The sequence below is a fragment of the Chinchilla lanigera genome, unplaced genomic scaffold (genome assembly GCF_000276665.1).
Source record: "Chinchilla lanigera isolate Chin_1 unplaced genomic scaffold, ChiLan1.0 scaffold00026, whole genome shotgun sequence".
In the NCBI taxonomy this organism is placed as follows: domain Eukaryota; kingdom Metazoa; phylum Chordata; class Mammalia; order Rodentia; family Chinchillidae; genus Chinchilla; species Chinchilla lanigera.
In genome coordinates this window covers 16,904,530-16,910,314 of record NW_004955427.1, presented here as the reverse complement: position 1 = coordinate 16,910,314, position 5,785 = coordinate 16,904,530, and the positions used below count along the sequence as shown (strand labels likewise).

Genomic DNA, 5,785 nt, shown 5'->3' with positions numbered 1-5,785 from the left:
ACGTCATCTGACAGTGCTCACCTCTTTGCAGGTAGCACCAATAAATTATGAAGAACTGGAGAAGTAAAGGTGAGAAAGGGGAAGAAAAGTTATGCCATTTAGATTTAAATTGTCTCTTTGAGTTTTGAGATAGAAGGTTAAGGGACAGAGCATTACATTCCAGGAATTCAGAGATGATAATTCTATTGTTCATAGTGCAAATCTCTGAGGGAGAAAAATCTTATGTTCAGAGGAAAAAGAAATATGAAAATCTGAAAATGTTCTGGGAGAGATGGAGTCAATGATCATTTCGAAAAGAAGCCACAGAGAAGAAGAAAATAGTTCAATAGAGGGCACCATGTGCCTTGCTGGAAAGAAGTCACTCTGATAACTCACCTGGGTAAAGTTGACCAGGTTAAAGAAGTTAATTTCTGTAACAAAGTGTTTTTTATAGACAAAATTCTGTTTTAGCAGACTGCATTAGAAAGAAGAGCTTCATCTGGTTTGTATATTTAGTTCTGGATTCCTAGAACCTGGTGTGGTATTTAATATGTCATAGATGTTTATTGAATACAAAGGTAGACAAATGATCTGTGCCATCTAAATTTTTAGCTATAATCAAATTAAGTAGTATAAAATTACTACTTGAAAGAGATAATGAGCTGATAGCTATTATTGTCTTAAATATATAAAATAAAGCTGTGGTTGTAATACGTTGCAATTTGTCTTGATTTCCTAAGAGTGGAGGTGTGCAGGATTGTTCAGATAAGGTGAAGAAGGTATAGTCTAAAGAAAAATAGATAATTATCAATGTAATACTTGGCTTTATTAATGAGCACAGCAAAAAATAGAAAGGATTCTTGTGCTATCAAAGAAATAGCAAGCAGGTAATAACTTCTATGTCTGTACTTCTCTATTTGTGAGGGAGGATGAAAAAACTCAAGTTCCCTGCTATACATCCCTTCTAAGACTTTAGCATTCCAGAATCCTGATGTGAGGTTACGGAATGGAGAAATTCCAAGGTCATTCTTTCATGTAAACTGGCTAAGTCAGCTCAGAGGGTATAGATTCTTGCAAGCTCATGATCTCCTCTGTCCATCTTCCCAGCTGGGATGAGATCAAGGCTGCAGCAAAGGCATTGCTGAAAGAAGCTCTTCAGCAGGAACCGGCACATCCATATTCACCTGGGCCTTTACTACTTGATTTGGTTGTAACCACTCAAAATATACTACACCTCCACCTAAACTTGCACCTGGATTCTTATCACTGGCAGCTTTGAGTGGAATAGAGAGGGGGGACTCTGAGGAGATATTCCAGACTTCCTCCCACAGAGATGCAGGGTTTTCCACAACCAAAATAACCTTTACAGTATTTCATGTGTTGACTATTTTTCTTCATTTCTGTTTTCCCATAACTCTTTGCACCTCATACTAAGAAAACTTCTCGTTTATGCCTCCATAAAGCTGAAAAAAATAGGAAAAGTGTATTTTAAAAAAGAAAACTTCTTTAATATCATTTAATAATATCTCTAAATGCTTTATTTTCTGATCTGTCCAATTATGAATACAGATACTTTTTAGAGGGAAGCCCACACTTTCCTGGCTTCTACCCTTTGGATTCCACATTAGTGGAGCCAGCGAGTTCATCAGCATAGTGCCCAATCAGAGGGGAATTTGAGCAAGGTCCCAAAATAAATGTGATTGCTAAAGGGAACAGGGTTAATTGCCAGCCTCCATGCTCCTGCACAGAGAGAGGCAAGCGTGCTTCACCAGCTCACAAAAACATGAAAATCGCATTACCCAGCTAACAGGCTAGATGTGGTTTGGATTTTTATCCTTTTTCTAATGTGTACCAACAGATGGAAGGGTTAAAGATGTGACAGTTGGCACAGACTGAACATATCCTTTCTGAATCTGGGGTGTTTTTAGCATTATCCATAAAATTTGTTGTTTATTTCATTTTCTTTGTTTGCAGGCTCTGGAAATTAGTCATTTTGTCTGGGAAAATCAGATAGTGGACGTAAATCATTGACTCTCCCGGTCATTCATTTTAAACCATCTCCAAGTTCTTTTCACTTCCCCAAGTTCTTATCACGTCCTGACCTGGGAAAGAATGGATGGCTGTGTTCTTCTTATAGATAGACAGTTACTCACATAATTTAAAACCTCCTCAGAGAAGTAATTATATATCATCTCCCCTTGGTGCCTTCCAGGAGAGACTGTGTATCAGATGAGGGAGTGCAGGGTGGGGGCAGGTGCCGTCAGGAGAGCCTCCCCCTGCTTTGTGCATTTACAAAGGAACCAGAGCTTGCTTGAGAGTTTCACACACTGCAAGGATCACGTATCTGAAGGAAAAGGTTAGATAATGTGCCCATTTAGCCTTAACAAGACAGCTCTAAAAAAAATGGCAAAATACATGCAGTGATAGGGATACATAACAACTAATTGGAAAATTAGAGTAATTTGGACCTTTATGTTATCTACAAAAGTCACAAAAAAACCCTTCATGCTAATTATTAGCTATGCAAGATGTTTCAAGTCTCTGTTTTGAAGTGTCTATTTTAAAGCTTACTAACATCTTTTATCACCTGTACAGTTGATCCGTGAGGAAAATTCTTCTGTTCTCCTCCATGTTTTCTTTCCTGTTTCTCTTTTTGCCAGAGGAAGGGAGAGGAAGAGAGGACTTGGAATTAGCTAATATTAGCTCAGTGCTTGGAACATAGCAAGCACGTATTAAACTTTTATCGTCATCATTATTATTATTTCATTTTGAAAGTTTCGAGCTAGGTTATGAATTTCTAATCTTTTCATTATTAAACATCAATTTTCCTCAAGACCCTATGCTTGGGAATATTTTTATAATAACATACTATGTTAATCAAGGAATACTTAAATTATTCTCTGGTTTTTAACTAGCCAAAGACTTCAAACTGTCAATTAGAACTTCAGGTGTTTTTGATAATGAGTGTTAATATTTTGAATTTATATTCAAGTTCAAAGTAAAGAAAAATATTTTAACTAAGTTATATTAAAACTATTCTGACTTATGTTCAATGATCATGAGCTGGTGTACAAATTATTTTTTGAAACAGGTATTCAGTGACCCTTGGCTAGGATAGATTGAACAGACATTTCAGGGACATTGAAAGGTATCCATGAAAATGTTGTCATCTAAATAACACTTGCAATTTAGATTATAACTCCAGAAACTGCATCCCAATTAATGCTAGGGTGAGAGAGACAATATTTTAACCTGCTACTCAGTCAACAAACATTTATTGTGTGTCAAAGCATATGCAGTAATTTGCATATATTAAAAATATCACATCTGAGCTAGGGCAGAAAATTTCTGGGAAAAGATCATTAAGCAGTATATTTTTGAGTAGAAGAGAACTGTAAACATAAAATGAGGAGAGAAGGTTGCAAACATAGCTAAATCCCTTTCTCCCGCACCAGAACTGACCAAGAATCAGGACATACACGGATCAAGTCAAGTCAGGAATCTGTTATAAGAGTAAGAATTGTTACCTTGGGCTAATGATGTCACAGCGAACCTTTAAAAATCTATGCATACGGGAATAGAATGGTCTTCATTTACTTTTCTGAACATCAATCACCACTCATCAACACCTCAGTGCACCCAAGGTACAGCCGAGTTCCTCGCATCAGGTTGACAGACACCAACACAGCTGGTGACAGCCATCCTTGCTCCAAAACCAGAAAGATCCTGGGGGCACAGCAACTCTGCAGAACTCAGAGTATGAGCTTGCAGAGGAGTGGCACTTCACTCTTATCAGGGACTGTGGGTAGAACAGCAGGAAAGAGGTACTGCATTTTCACTGTCTCTGCTGCTAGGGACCCCTCCTTTTGTGAGACAGACTCATAGCCCTCTATCAGTGGAGGAAAGGGTAAGCCTCGAACCCCGGCATTTACACAAGGAGCCACCAGCAGAATAGTACACAGATGACTGACCATGAATTATGAGCCCATCTCCAAGTGTGTTCTCAGAACAGTGCTTGCATTTGGGAGAAAAGCTTTCCGCATATCCATCTGTCAACTCACATTTTTGCAGGTTCTCAAAGACACCAGAGTATTTGTTTTAGAATACACATTTTCTTCTGTTTCTCATAATTCCCCATTTCTATGTCTCTGAGCATTCAGAAAACTTTTCAAAGTTCTATGTGCTGAGAAACTGGATAACATAGCACCAATAGGAACCCAAGCCAGCCTTCATGTCAGTTCTCACCATTGCCTAGAAAGGTTACATTTGCATGCACATTCACTGAGATTCCTGGGAAGCACTCCAGGCAGGGACAAGGCAGTTAACTCTGCTAGACAGAACCAGTGGCAAGATAGGCAACAATAGGAGCCTGGAGCAGGACTGCTCCCGGAAGAGAGTGAGCAGAAGTTGACAGGCAAGATGAAGAGAGGAGGCAAAGACAGTGTGCATACACGGAGGAGGTATTAGCAGAGCAACAGTAATCCTGCAAGTTTCCACTGTGCTCCTTGTGGTGGTGTTTCCAGTGGCAACGCTGCTAAAGAGGTGAAAATTTGTCTGGGAAAGTCTTTGTACACAGCGTTAAACAACTTTGGAGGTGGGGGTAGGGTACTCGGAATTGAACCCAAGGCATTCACTTTGCTCTGAGCTACCTACTCAGCCCTTTTATTTTACTTTGAGAGAGGGTCTCACTAAGTGACCCAGGATGGGTTAGAATGGTGATTCTCTTGCCTCAGCCTCCCACAATGCTGGGATTACTGGCATGAGCCACCTCATCTAGTCAACACTTTATATTTTATCCAAATGATAAAGAGGGGATGGTTCCTCCAAATTCTTATACTGACGATCTAACTTCCAGTATCTCAGAATGTGGATGTATTTACAGAGAGAGACTTTTCAGAAATGACTAAGTGAAAATGAGATCCTTAGGGCCAACCCTGATCTAATCTGATCAGCTCTCATGCACAGCATAAAAACAAACAGAGACATTGTGGTTTGAGTGCCTGTTCAGGGGAAAGACCATGTGAGTCCACAGTAGGCAGAAGCCATCTGCAGGCCCAGACAAAGGGCTGCAGCCGAAACCTGGCATAGACCTTGTGATTTTATAGCTGTGAGAAAGTCCTCAAAGGAGGATTGAAGTAGAGGTTTGGTACGTTTGAACAGGGCCTTTGTAAACCAAGGATGTTCTCCTTGCACTATGTTAATCTTCTCAGTGATCTGAGGGGGTTCATTTTGTTTTGTTTTGCTTTGTTTTACACTCTCTCTTTTGGACCTTAAAAAACAGAGTTACAAAAGAAAATGACTTTGGTACTTCAACAAAGAAATCAAAAATGATCAAGAAGGTGAACCCAGCGGTGTCATATTTATTCAGTTTGCCTTGCATCCTTCCCAAGGCAGGGAGGGATGTGATTTTCCTCTGGCAGAAGGAATAGAACTATCATGTTTATAATAAATAGAAATCATTTTACCTTTCACATATTTTCATAATTTCCCCTGCTGCTTTAGCTAATTAATTATCAATGCTACTTGTGTTTAGACAAGAGGGTTTGTCTCCTTCACAGCCCATCTGCTTCTTGGTAACCTTGCTGTGAAGTCATTGCAAGGCAGAGTTGCTGATAAAGCTATCATCGCCATGGCAACCTGCTGCTATGTCACAAATGCAGGAGTGTTACCTCACTGAAGTTGAAAGGAGAAATCAAGCCGCTGTCTGTTGTGTGAAGTGATAATCGTTTTTAATCAGACACATGGTTTGTGCATTTTTTTCCCCAGAAATACAGGAAAGAGAGAAGGTTCCTTCTTGTAGAACATT

General features: G+C 39.5%; 1 long non-coding RNA gene across 1 annotated transcript; it reads right to left on the bottom strand.

The window, feature by feature from the left end:
* Nucleotides 1-803: 803 nt before the first annotated feature.
* LOC106148702 lies at nt 804-5,539 on the bottom strand. The gene is made up of 3 exons (XR_001234352.1): nt 5,445-5,539; nt 2,133-2,323; nt 804-1,442 (listed from the first exon to the last, which is right to left on the bottom strand). It is a non-coding gene; the product is annotated as an uncharacterized LOC106148702 (long non-coding RNA).
* Between the last annotated feature and the right edge of the window lie 246 nt (nt 5,540-5,785).